This window comes from Chrysemys picta, chromosome 14 (genome assembly GCF_011386835.1).
Source record: "Chrysemys picta bellii isolate R12L10 chromosome 14, ASM1138683v2, whole genome shotgun sequence".
Classification (NCBI taxonomy): Eukaryota; Metazoa; Chordata; order Testudines; family Emydidae; genus Chrysemys; species Chrysemys picta.
In genome coordinates, this window is record NC_088804.1 from 2,016,501 (window position 1) to 2,030,480 (window position 13,980).

Here is a 13,980-nt window from a genome sequence, read left to right on the forward strand (position 1 = left end):
GTCCAGTTTTGGGCCCCACACTAGAAGAAGGATGTGGAAAAATTGGAAAGAGTCCAGCGGAGGGCAACAAAAATGATTAGGGGTCTGGAGCACATGACTTATGAGGAGAGGCTGAGGGAACTGGGATTGTTTAGTCTGCAGAAGAGAAGAATGAGGGGGGATTTGATAGCAGCCTTCAACTACCTGAAGGGGGGTTCCAAAGAGGATGGAGCTCGGCTGTTCTCAGTGGTGGCAGACGACAGAACAAGGAGCAATGGTCTCAAGTTGCAGTGGGGGAGGTCCAGGTTGGATATCAGGAAAAACTATTTCACTAGGAGGGTGGTGAAACACTGGAATGCGTTACCTAGGGAGGTGGTGGAGTCTCCTTCCTTGGAGGTTTTTAAGGCCCGGCTTGACAAAGCCCTGGCTGGGATGATTTAGCTGGGAATTGGTCCTGCTTTGAGCAGGGGGTTGGACTAGATGACCTCTTGAGGTCCCTTCCAACTCTGATATTCTATGATTCTATGATTCTACTGTCATAACTATAAAGGGAACAACAAGGAGTCTGGTGGCACCTTAAAGACTAACAGATTTATTTGGGCATAAGCTTTCGTGAGTAAAAACCTCACTTCTTCGGATGCATAGAGTGAAAGTTACAGATGCAGGCATTATATACTGACACATGGAGAGCAGGGAGTTACTTCACAAGTGGAGAACCAGTGTTGACAGTGCCAATTCAATCAGGGTGTATGTAGTCCACTCCCAGTAATAGATGAGGAGGTGTCAATTCCAGGAGAGGAAAAGCTGCTTCTGTAGTGAGCCAGCCACTCCCAGTCCCTATTCAAGCCCAGATTAATGGTGTTGAATTTGCAAATGAATTTTAGTTCTGCTGTTTCTCTTTGAAGTCTGTTTCTGAAGTTTTTTTGTTCAATGATAGTGATTTTTAAATCTGTAATAGAATGACCAGGGAGATTGAAGTGTTCACTTACTGGCTTGTGTATGTTACCATTCCGGATATCCGATTTGTGTCCATTTATTCTTTTGCGGAGGGACTGTCCGGTTTGGCCAATGTACATGGCAGAGGGGCATTGCTGGCACATGATGGCATATATGACGTTAGTGGATGTGCAGGTGAATGAGCCCCTGATGGTGTGGTTGATGTGGTTGGGTCCTCTGATGCTGTTGCCAGAGTAGATATGGGGACAGAGTAGGCAACGAGGTTTGCTACAGGGATAGGTTCCTGGGTTGGTGTTTCTGTGGTGTGGTGTGTAGTTGAGTATTTGCTTCATAGAATCATAGAATCATAGAATATCAGAGTTGGAAGGGACCTCAAGAGGTCATCTAGTCCAACCCCCTGCTCAAAGCAGGACCAATTCCCAGCTAAATCATCCCAGCCAGGGCTTTGTCAAGCTGGGCCTTAAAAACCTCCAAGGAAGGAGACTCCACCACCTCCCTAGGTAACGCATTCCAGTGTTTCACCACCCTCCTAGTGAAATAGTTTTTCCTGATATCCAACCTGGACTTCCCCCACCGCAACTTGAGACCATTGCTCCTTGTTCTGTCATCTGCCACCACTGAGAACAGCCGAGCTCCATCCTCTTTGGAACCCCCCTTCAGGTAGTTGAAGGCTGCTATCAAATCCCCCCTCATTCTTCTCTTCTGGAGACTAAACAATCCGAGTTCTCTCAGCCTCTCCTCATAAGTCATATGCTCCAGACCCCTAATCATTTTTGTTGCCCTCCGCTGGACTCTTTCCAATTTTTCCACATCCTTCCTGTAGTGTGGGGCCCAAAACTGGACACAGTATTCCAGATGAGGCCTCACCAATGTCGAATAAAGGGGAACGATCACGTCCCTCGATCTGCTGGCAATGCCCCTACTTATACAGCCCAAAATGCCGTTAGCCTTCTTGGCAACAAGAGCACACTGTTGACTCATATCCAGCTTCTCGTCCACTGTGACCCCTAGGTCCTTTTCAGCAGAACTGCTACCTAGCCATTCGGTCCCTAGTCTGTAGCAGTGCATGGGATTCTTCCGTCCTAAGTGCAGGACTCTGCACTTGTCCTTGTTGAACCTCATCAGGTTTTTTTCTGCCCAATCCTCTAATTTGTCTAGGTCCCTCTGTATCCGATCCCTACCCTCTAGTGTATCTACCACGCCTCCTAGTTTAGTGTCATCTGCAAACTTGCTGAGAGTGCAGTCCACACCATCCTCCAGATCATTAATAAAGATATTAAACAAAACCGGCCCCAGGACCGACCCTTGGGGCACTCCACTTGAAACCGGCTGCCAACTAGACATGGAGCCATTGATCACTACCCGTTGAGCCCGACGATCTAGCCAGCTTTCTATCCACCTTACAGTCCATTCATCCAGCCCATACTTCTTTAACTTGGTGGCAAGAATACTGTGGGAGACAGTATCAAAAGCTTTGCTAAAGTCAAGAAATAACACATCCACTGCTTTCCCCTCATCCACAGAGCCAGTTATCTCATCATAGAAGGCAATTAGGTTAGTCAGGCACGACTTCCCCTTCGTGAATCCATGCTGACTGTTCCTGATCACTTTCCTTTCCTCTAAATGTTTCATAATTGATTCCTTGAGGACCTGCTCCATAATTTTTCCAGGGACTGAGGTGAGGCTGACTGGCCTGTAGTTCCCCGGATCCTCCTTCTTCCCTTTTTTAAAGATGGGCACTACATTAGCCTTTTTCCAGTCATCTGGGACCTCCCCCGATCGCCATGAGTTTTCAAAAATAATGGTTAATGGCTCTGCAATCTCACCCGCCAACTCCTTTAGCACCCTCGGATGCAGCGCATCCGGCCCCATGGACTTGTGCACGTCCAGTTTTTCTAAATAGTCCCGAACCACTTCTTTCTCCACAGAGGGCTGGTCACCTTCTCCCCATGCTGTACTGCCCAGTGCAGCAATCTGGGAGCTGACCTTGTGCGTGAAGACAGAGGCAAAAAAATCATTGAGTACATTAGCTTTTTCCACATCCTCGGTCACTAGGTTGCCTCCCTCATTCAGTAAGGGGCCCACACTTTCCTTGATTTTCTTCTTGTTGCTAACATACCTGAAGAAACCCTTCTTGTTACTCTTAACATCTCTTGCTAACTGCAACTCCAAGTGTGATTTGGCCTTCCTGATTTCACTCCTGCACGCCTGAGCAATATTTTTATACTCCTCCCTGGTCATTTGTCCAATCTTCCACTTCTTATAAGCCTCTTTTTTGCGTTTAAGATCAGCAAGGATTTCACTGTTTAGCCAAGCTGGTCGCCTGCCATATTTACTATTCTTTCTACACATCGGGATGGTTTGTTCCTGCAACCTCAATAAGGATTCTTTAAAATACAGCCAGCTCTCCTGGACCCCTTTGCCCTTCATGTTATTCTCCCAGGGGATCCTGCCCATCTGTTCCCTGAGGGAGTCAAAGTCTGCTTTTCTGAAGTCCAGGGTCCATATTCTGCTGCTCTCCTTTCTTCCTTGTGTCAGGATCCTGAACTCGACCATCTCATGGTCACTGCCTCCCAGGTTCCCATCCACTTTTGCTTCCCCTATTAGTTCTTCCCTGTTTGTGAGCAGCAGGTCAAGAAAAGCTTTGCCCCTAGTTGGTTCCTCCAGCACTTGCACCAGGAAATTGTCCCCTACGCTTTCCAAAAATTTCCTGGATTGCCTGTGCACCGCTGTATTGCTCTCCCAGCAGATATCAGGGTGATTAAAGTCTCCCATGAGAACCAGGGCCTGCGATCTAGCAACTTCTGCTAGTTGCCAGAAGAAAGCCTCGTCCACCTCATCCCCCTGGTCTGGTGGTCTATAGCAGACTCCAACCACGACATCACCCTTGTTGCTCCCACTTCTCAACTTTATCCAGAGACACTCAGGTTTTTCTGCAGTATCATACCGGAGCTCTGAGCAGTCATACTCCTCTCTTACATACAATGCAACTCCCCCACCTTTTCTGCCCTGCCTGTCCTTCCTGAACAGTTTATAACCATCCATGACAGTACTCCAGTCATGTGAGTTATCCCACCAAGTCTCTGTTATTCCAATCCCATCATAGTTCTCTGACTGTGCCAGGACTTCCAGTTCTCCCTGCTTGTTTCCCAGGCTTCTTGCATTTGTGTATAGGCACTTAAGATAACTCAATGATCGTCCCTCTTTCTCAGCATGAGACAGGAGTCCTCCCCTCTTGCGCTCTCCTGCTTGTGCTTCCTCCCAGGATCCCATTTCCCCACTTACCTCAGGGCTTTGGTCTCCTTCCCCCGGTGAACCTAGTTTAAAGCCCTCCTCACTAGGTTAGCCAGCCTGCTGGCGAAGATGCTCTTCCCTCTCTTCGTTAGGTGGAGCCCGTCTCTGCCTAGCACTCCTTCTTCTTGGAACACCATCCCATGGTCGAAGAATCCAAAGCCTTCTCTCCGACACCACCTGCGTAGCCATTCGTTGACTTCCACGATTCGACGGTCTCTACCCCGGCCTTTTCCTTGCACAGGGAGGATGGACTAGAACACCACTTGCGCCTCAAACTCCTTTATCCTTCTTCCCAGAGCCACGTAGTCTGCAGTGATCCGCTCAAGGTCATTCTTGGCAGTATCATTGGTGCCCACGTGGAGAAGCAGGAAGGGGTAGCGATCCGAGGGCTTGATGAGTCTCGGCATTCTCTCCGTCACATCGTGTATCCTAGCTCCTGGCAAGCAGCAGACCTCTCGGTTTTCCCGGTCAGGGCGGCAGATAGATGTCTCAGTCCCCCTGAGGAGGGAGTCCCCGACCACCACCACCCTCCTCCTCCTATTGGGAGTGGTGGTCGTGGAACCCGCATCCCTAGGACAGTGCATCTTTTGCCTTCCAATCAGGTTGGGGGGTTGTCTGTAAGCGAGGACTGGCCTGCCTCCCAAGGTCTGTGAGAGTGAGGGATCATTTTCCAGGATAGGTTGTAGATCGTGGATAATGCGCTGGAGAGGTTTTAGCTGGGGGCTGTATGTGATGGCCAGTGGTGTTCTGTTATTGTCCTTGTTGGGCCTGTCCTGTAGTAGGTGATTTCTGGGTACCCGTCTTGCTCTGTCAATCTGTTTCCTCACTTCCCCAGGTGGGTATTGTAGTTTTACGAATGCTTGATAAAGATCTTGTAGGTGTTTGTCTCTGTCTGAGGGGTTGGAGCAAATTCGGTTGTATCTTAGGGCTTGGCTTTAGACAATGGATCGTGTGATGTGTCTTGGATGGAAGCTGGAGGCATGTAGGTATGTATAGCGGTCAGTAGGTTTCCGGTATAGGGTGGTGTTTATGTGACCATCACTTATTTGTACTGTAGTGTCCAGGAAGTGGATCTCCTGGGTGGACTGGTCCAGGCTGAGGTTGATGGTGGGGTGGAAATTGTTGAAGTCCAGGTGGAATTCTTCAAGGGCCTCCTTTTCATGGGTCCATATGATGAAGATGTCATCAATGTAGCGCAAGTAGAGGAGGGGCACTAGGGGACGAGAGCTGAGGAAGCGTTGTTCTAAGTCAGCCATAAAAATGTTGGCATACTGTGGGGCCATGCGGGTACCCATAGCAGTGCCACTGACTTGAAGGTATAAGTTGTCCCCAAATCTGAAGTGGTTGTGGGTGAGGACAAAGTCACAAAGCTCAGACTCCTTGTTGTTTTTGTAGATACAGACTAACACGGCTACCCCCTGATACTTGACACCATATAAAGGGAAGGGTAACAGCTGTCCTGTGTACAGTACTATAAAATCCCTCCTGGCCAGAGACTCCAAAATCCTTTGCCCTGTAAAGGGTTAAGAAGCTCAGGTAACCTGGCTGGCATCTGACCCAAAGGACCAATAAGGGGACAAGATACTTTGAAATCTTGGTGGTGGGGGGGGAAGGTTTTTGTTTGTGTTCTTTGTTTGGGAGTTCGTTCGCTCTTGGGACTGAGAGGGACCAGACATCAATCCAGGTTCTCCACATCTTTCTGAACAAGTCTCTCCTATTTCAAACTTGTAAGTAAATAGCCAGGCAAGGCATCTTAGTTTTACTTTGTTTTCTCAACTTGTAAATGTTCCTTTTACTAGAGTGTTTATCTTTGTTTGCTGTACTTCGAACCTAAGACTAGAGGGGAGTCCTCTGAGCTCTTTAAGTTTGATTACCCTGTAAAGTTATTTTCCATACTGATTTTACAGAGATGATTTTTACCTTTTTCTTTAATTAAAAGCCTTCTTTTTAAGAACCTGATTGATTTTTCCTTGTTTTAAGATCCAAGGGGTTTGGATCTTGATTCACCAGGAGTTGGTGAAAGGAAGGAGGGGGAATGGTTAATTTCTCCTTGTTTTAGATCCAAGGGGGTTGGATCTGTATTCACCAGGAGTTGGTGGGAGAAAGAAGGGGGGATGGTTAATTTCTCCTTGTTTTAAGATCCAAGGGGTTTGGATCTGTATTCACCAGGGAATTGGTGAAGGTCTCTCAAGGCTTCCCAGGGAAGGGAATTAGCTTGAGATGGTGGCAGCGGACCAGAGCTAAGCTGGTAGTTAAGCTTAGAAGTCTTCATGCAAGCCCCCACATTGTACCCTAAAGTTCAAAGTGGGGATACAGCCTTGACACTTACAGATAGCCAGTACAACAGCTGCTATCAGTGCAGTCCTTCTACAAAAGCAGGAAACTTCCTTAAAACCCATCGCGTATGGCTCCTGAATTTTAACACCCATTGAAATGCAGTTCTCACCATGAGAGAGAGAGGTATTAGCCCTTGTATGGGCTATTTCACACGGGAAATATATTATAATGATGGCCTCTGTCTTGTTGAAGACAGCTCACACTCCGGTAAGATATGTATTGTCAGGTAGAGCCAATGGGAGACGGGTTAGTCACCCTCACATGGCAAATTGGACGTTAGCCCTCATTAACAAAGAAATTGCTGTAAAGAAAACTAACTCCCCTAGTAAATTGTCTAATGCTCTATGTCTAGTGGCTCCGGAAGAAAATGTAGGGGAAGACCATGAATGCCCCATCCTAACGGAAGCTCCTTCTATAATACAGACTCCTTTCAATTTAGAACTAAAGTATGAGGATGCTAAAACTCAGGGACGAGAAATATGGGTAGTGGATGGGAGCAGCCTGATCCATGAAGGCAAGCCAGCCACAGGGTTTGCAGCTTTACAGGTCTGCACAGGAAAAAATAAACCAGGGCACCTTAGGCCTGGTCTACACTATGAGTTTAAGTCGACTTTAGCAGCATTAAATCGAATGAAGCCTGGACACGTTCACACGACGAAACCCTTTCTGTCGACTTAATGGGCCCTTTAAACCGGTTTCTTTACACCACCTCCGATGAGAGGATTAGCCATAAAATCAGCCTTTGTGGGTCGGAATTGGGGTAGTGTGGACGGAATTCGACGTTATTGGCCTCTGGGAGCTATCCCACAGTGCTTCATTGTGACTGCTCTGGACAGCACTCTCAACTCAGATGCACTGACCAGGTAGACAGAAAAAGCCCCGCGAACGTTTGAATTTCATTTCCTGTTTGCATAGCGTGGAGAGCACAGGTGACCACGCAGAGCTCATCAGCACAGGTAACCGTGATGGAGTCCCAGGATCGCAAAGGAGCTCCAGCATGGACCGAACGGGAGGTACGGGATCTGCTCGCCATATGGGGAGATGAATCAGTGCTAACTGAACTCCGTAGCAGTAAAAGAAATGGCAAAGTATTAGAAAAGGTCTCCAAGGCCATGAAGGACAGAGGCCATAACAGGGACGCACAGCAGTGCCACATGAAAATTAAGGAGCTACGGCAAACCTACCACAAAGCCAGAGAAGCAAACGGAAGGTTGGGGGCAGAGCCGCAAACTGGCCGCTTCTACGTGGAGCTGCATGCCATTATAGGGGGGTGTAGCCACCACTACCTCAACTGTGTTCTATGACTCCCTCACTGGAGAAACACACAGGGAAGAGGGTTCGGGGAACGAGGAAGATGAGGATGGAGGTAATGTAGATAGCTCACAGCAGCAAGGAAGCAGAGAAACCGGTTTCCCCAACAGCCAGGATATGTTTGTCACCCTGGACCTGGAACCAGTAACCCCCGAACTCACCCAAGACCCTGAGGGCACACAGGGGACCTCTGGTGAGTGTACCTTTGTAAATATTACACATGGTTTAAAAGCAAGCGTGTTTAATGATTAATGATTAATTTGCCCTGGCAATCGCAGCCAGTACAGCTACTGGAAAAGTCTGTTAATGTGTATGGGGATGGAGCGGAAATCCTCCAGGGACATCTCCAGAAAGCTCTCCTTCATGTACTCCCAAAGCCTTTGCAAAAGGTTTCTGGGGAGGGCTGCCTTATCCCGTCCGCCATGGTAGGACACTTTACCACGCCAGGCCAGTAGCACGTAGTCTGGAATCATTGCATAACAAAGCATTGTAGCGTATGGTCCCGGTGTTTGCTGGCATGCAGACAACATCCATTCCTTATCTCTCTTTGTTATCCTCAGGAGAGTGATATCATTCACGGTCACCTGGTTGAAATGGGATGATTTTATTAAGGGGACATTCAGAGGTGCCCCTTCCTGCTCGGCTGAACAGAAATGTTCCCCGCTGTTAGCCACGCGGTGGGGGGAGGGGTGAAGTGATCATCCCAGAGAATTGGGTGTGGGGGAGGAGGGGGGTTAGTTGGGTTTGTGCTGCATGTTAACCCAGAAACCGCAGCCCCTCCTTTTAAATAGCAAACCCATTTTAAATGGCCAACCCAATTCATCCTTGATATGGGAAATGAGGGCGCTGCTGTTTGAAACCATTCCCACATGTTAAGAAGGTTAAAAAAGCCAAAAGACTGTGGGTTACCATGGCTGCCTGCAAGCCGAAATCTGTTGCCTGGCACTGCGTGAGTGATCTCTCACACGAAACCGGCAGGCCCTCACTATAAGAGGAAAAAAGGGACCTTGTAACGAAAGCACATGTGCTGTGTAATGTGAACAGCAAAATTTAACGTGAAAGAGTGTACCCATTGTTCTCTAAAATTTGTCTTTTTTAACCACCTCTCCCTTCTCCTCCACCAGCTGCAAATGTTTCTCCTTCACAGAGGCTAGTGAACATTAGAAAGAGAAAACAGAGGACATGGGACAATATGTTCACGGAGCTGCAGATGTCCTCCCACGCTGACAGAGCACAGCAGAATGCGTGGAGGCAGTCAATGTCAGACTACAGAAAAGCACAATATGAACGAGAGGAGAGGTGGCGGGCTGAATCGCGGGATGAACAGAGCAAGTGGCGGGCTGAAGATGATAGGTGGCGTCAGCTTGCAGACAGAAGGCAAGAGTCGATGCTCCAGCTGCTGGAGCATCAAACTGATATGCTCCAGCGTATGGTTGAGCTGCAGGAAAGGCAGCAGGAGCAGAGACCGCTGCTACAGCCCCTGTGTAACCAACGGCCCTCCTCCCCAAGTTCCATAGCCTCCTCACCCAGACGCCCAAGAACACGGTGCGGGGGCCTCCGGCCACCCAGTCACTCCACCCCACATGATTGCCCGAGCATCAGAAGGCTGGCCTTCAATAAGAGTTAAAGTTTTAAAATGCAATGTGTCCTTTTCCTTCCCTCCTCTTCCACCCATCCCGGGCTACCTTGGCAATTATCCCCCTAGTTGTGTGATGAATTCACATGAATGTGAAATAACAATGACTTTATTGCCTCTGCAAGCGGTGCTCAAAGTGGAGAGGGGAGGGTGGGGTGGTTGGTTTACAGGGAAGTAGAGTGAACCGGGTGCGGGGGGCGGAGGGTTCATCAAAGAGAAACAAACAGAAGTTTCACATCGAAGCCTGGCCAGTCACAAAACTCATTTTCAATGCTTCTCTGATGCGCACCGCGCCCTGCTTTGCTCCTCTAACCGCCCTGGTGTCTGGCTGCACGTAATCAGCAGCCAGGCGATTTGCCTCAACCTCCCACCCCGCCATAAATGTCTCCCCCTTACTCTCACAGATATTGTGGAGCGCACAGCAAGCAGCAATAACAATGGGGATATTCTTTTCGCTGCAGTCTGAGCGAGTCAGTAAGCTGCGCCAGCGCACTTTTAAACGTCCAAATGCACATTCCACCACCATTCGGCACTTGCTCAGCTTGTAGTTGAACAGGTCCTGACTCCTGTCCAGGCTGCCTGTGTACGGCTTCATGAGCCATGGCATTAAGGGGTAGGCTGGATTCCCAAGGATCACGATAGGCATTTCAACATCCCCAACGGTTACTTTCTGGTCCGGGAAGAAAGTCCCTTCCTCCAGCTTTCGAAACAGAGCAGAGTGTCTGAAGACGTGAGCATCATGTACCTTTCCCGGCCATCCCACGTTTCTGTTGGTGAAACGTCCCTTGTGATCCACCAGGGCTTGCAGCAGCATTGAAAATTACCCCTTGCGGTTTATGTACTTGGTGGCTTGGTGCTCAGGTGCCAAGATAGGGATATAGGTTCTGTATATGGCCCCACCACAGTTTGGGAATCCCATTTCAGCAAAACCATCCACTATTGCCTCCACATTGCCCAGAGTCACTACCCTTGATATCACCAGGTCTTTGATTGCCCTGGCAACTTGGATCACAGCAGCCCCCACAGTAGATTTGTCCACTCCAAATTGATTCCCAACTGACCGGTAGCTGTCTGGCGTTGCAAGCTTCCACAGGGCTATCGCCACTCGCTTCTCAACTGTGAGGGCTGCTCTCATCCTGGTATTCTGGCGCTTCAGGACAGGGGAAAGCAAGTCACAAAGTTCCATGAAAGTGCCCTTATGCATGCGAAAGTTTCGCAGCCCCTGGGAATCGTCCCACACCTGCAGCACGATGCGGTCCCACCAGTCTGTGCTTGTTTCCCAGGCCCAGAATCGGCGTTCCACGGCATGAACCTGCCCCAGGAACACCATGATTTCCACATTGCTGGGGCCTGTGCCTTGTGAGAGGTCTATGTCCATGTCAATTTCCTCATCACTCTCGTCGCTGCGCTGCAATCGCCTCCTCGGCTGGTCCGGGTTTCGCTTTGGCATGTCCTGGCTCTGCATATACTCCAGGACAATGCGCGTGGTGTTCATAGTGCTCATAATTGCTGCGGTGATCTGAGCGGGCTCCATGATCCCGGTGCTAGCTATGGCGCCTGGTCTGAAAAAAGGCGCGAAACTAGTATCTGACGGACCAGGGGAAGGAGGGAGGGAGGGAGGGAGGGCTGAGTGATGACATGGCATACAGGTACAGGGAATTAAAATCAAGAAAGGTGGCTGTGCATCAGGGAGAAACACAAACAACTGTCACACAGAATAGTCCCCCCAAAGATTAAACTCAAAACCCTGGGTTTAGCAGGCCGTTGATTTCACGGAGGGAGGGGAAGCAAATGAATACAGAACCAATCTATTTTTTACATCTTAAGCTGGCAGCCGACGGTGCAGCATGACTGATAGCCACTGCAGTACGACGACGATAGATATCAATCGTCATATGCCATCTTCTACCAAAAGGCAAGGGGCTGCTGCTGTGTAGCCCCACATCTGCCAGCCCCACGTCTGCCAGCACCCAGATCGCCCTCGGCCTCTTCTGGGTGCTTAGCAGAAAATACTGAGCAATTAGCAGAAAATAGCATACTACGACTGATAGCCATCATCATCGAGACAGTTGCACATCTGCCCATGTGCCCATGATTGACAGCCACTGCAGTATGACGACGACAGATACCAGTCGTAAAATACCATCTTCTACTAAAAGGCAAGGGGCTGGTGCAATGCAGCCCTACGGCCGGCAGCCCTACAGCTACCAGTCATGCTGCACCGTCTACCGCCAAAAGTCAGTTAGCTGCTACTGCTGTGTAGCAATGCAGTACCACGTCTGCCGGCACCCAGAAGACATATGGTGATAGTGAGCTGATCTGAGCGGGCTCCATGCTTGCCGTGGTATGTTGTCTGCACAGGTAACCCGGGTAAAAAGGCGCGAATCTATTGTCTGCCGGTGCTCTGATGGAGGGGGAGGGGCCTGACGACATGTACCCAGAACCCCCCGCGACACTGTTTTGCATCATTCAGGCATTGGGATCTCAACCCAGAATTCCAATGGGCGGTGGAGACTGCGGGAACTGTGGGATAGCTACCCATAGTGCAATGCTCCGGAAGTCGACGCTAGCCTCGGTACTGTGGACGCGGTCCGCCGACTAGAGCACTTAGAGCATTTTATGTGGGGACACACACAATCGGCTGTATACAACCGATTTCTATAAAACCGGCTTCTATAAATTCGACCTAATTTCGTAGTGTAGACATACCCTTAGATAAGCATTCTGCGCAGGGCCGGATTAAGACCTTTAGAGGCCCTAAGCACTGAAAATATTGTGGTGCCCGCGACATATGTAATTCAAAATAAAAACCATACTATACTGTAAAATAAAATTTTATTTTTCGAAATGACAAAACGTACATGTATGCTGAAATTAAAATAGCTTCTTTCTAGATTTTCTGATTGCAAAATTCTGGATAAGTTCATCGAAGTTGACTCGACAAAGCATGTCCACTTCCATACACAATAGAGAAAGTGAATCAAGTCTGTCCTGACACATTGTTGCAATACATGACAGGATCTGATTTCCTCGCATTATTTTGATCTACATTAGTAGGACGTCCCCCTGGTTTAGGTGGGGATAAATAATAAAAAGAAAACAAGAAAAACAGGGGAAAAGTGTGGAGTGGAGTGTAAGGAAGTCTAACAAAGTTCTGATTTTTCCCATGATGACTACTTCGATGCTTTTTTTGAAATATCAAATCTCAATTTTTTTTTTAAATCTCTTTTTTTTTTGGTGCCCCCTGCTTTGCTGGTGCCCTAAGCACGTGCTTAGTCTGCCTATTGGGTAATCCAGCCCTGATTCTGCACAAGCAGCAGAAATAATAGCCATAGTTGCTGCCTTAGGATATGTCCACACTACCCGCCAGATCGGCGGGTAGCGATCGATCTATCAGGGATCGATTTATCGCGTCTCCTCTCAACACGATAAATCGATCCCCTATCACGCTCCCCGTCGACTCCGGAACTCCATCAGGGCGAGAGGCGGAAGTGGAGTCAATGGGGGAGCCGCGGCCTTCGATCCCACGCCGTGAGGACGGGAGGTAAGTCGATCTAAGATACGCAACTTCAGCTACGAGAGTAGCGTAGCTGAAGTCGATGTATCTTAGATTGATGCCCCCCCCAATGTAGACCAGCCCATAGAGAATGCTGACTCTAATGCACATTCATAGGCTGGGTGCATATGTGGAAATCTAGAAACATGCAAACTAATTACAATCATCCAGTGTCTTATGCTGATTATCTCCTATATGCTTGGAACCTGACAGAGAATAGAACTGAAAAGACTTACTCATTTAAGGTCAGAGCACATCACAAGGGGTCTGCTGAAATAGCAGTTCTCAATAACCAGGTGGATAAATTAGAAAGCAGGCAGCTAAGTTAGGCCCCAACTTTCTGTGGGACAACGTTAAAAGCAAGATTAATGCCACACATACATCTGGGTATCAAGACTGTATAGACATTATTACACTTCAATGGCAAGACCCTGAACTAAGCCAGTTACTAAAAACAGGTAAATATAAAACCTGGAAAATTGTTCAACATCGTTCAGGTTTAATTATGGCTGAGTTACAAAAGGGGGAAGAAAGCCAAACACTTCCTGTATTGGTTATCCCTGCGGTTATCAGACAAGAATTAATCCATCTAGCTCATGAGCAAGGCCATTTCGGCCTGCAAAAGATGCTACACTGATTGTCATCTGTGGGATCGTGGCCAACCATTAGCAGGGATACAGAACATCATATCCACAACTGCTTAAAGTGTGCCATGAACAACCCAGACCCGAAGATCAGGAAAGGGCCGTTACTTCATCAACCCATGAAAAGAGCCCTGGATTCGTTCTTTGCCCCAATCCAGGAGGGGTAATGTGCACTCTCTGATTGTTATCGATTCATTTAATAAATGGACCGAAGCATACCCTATTAATCAGCGTACAGCAGCCAATACAGCTAAGATTTAATTGAA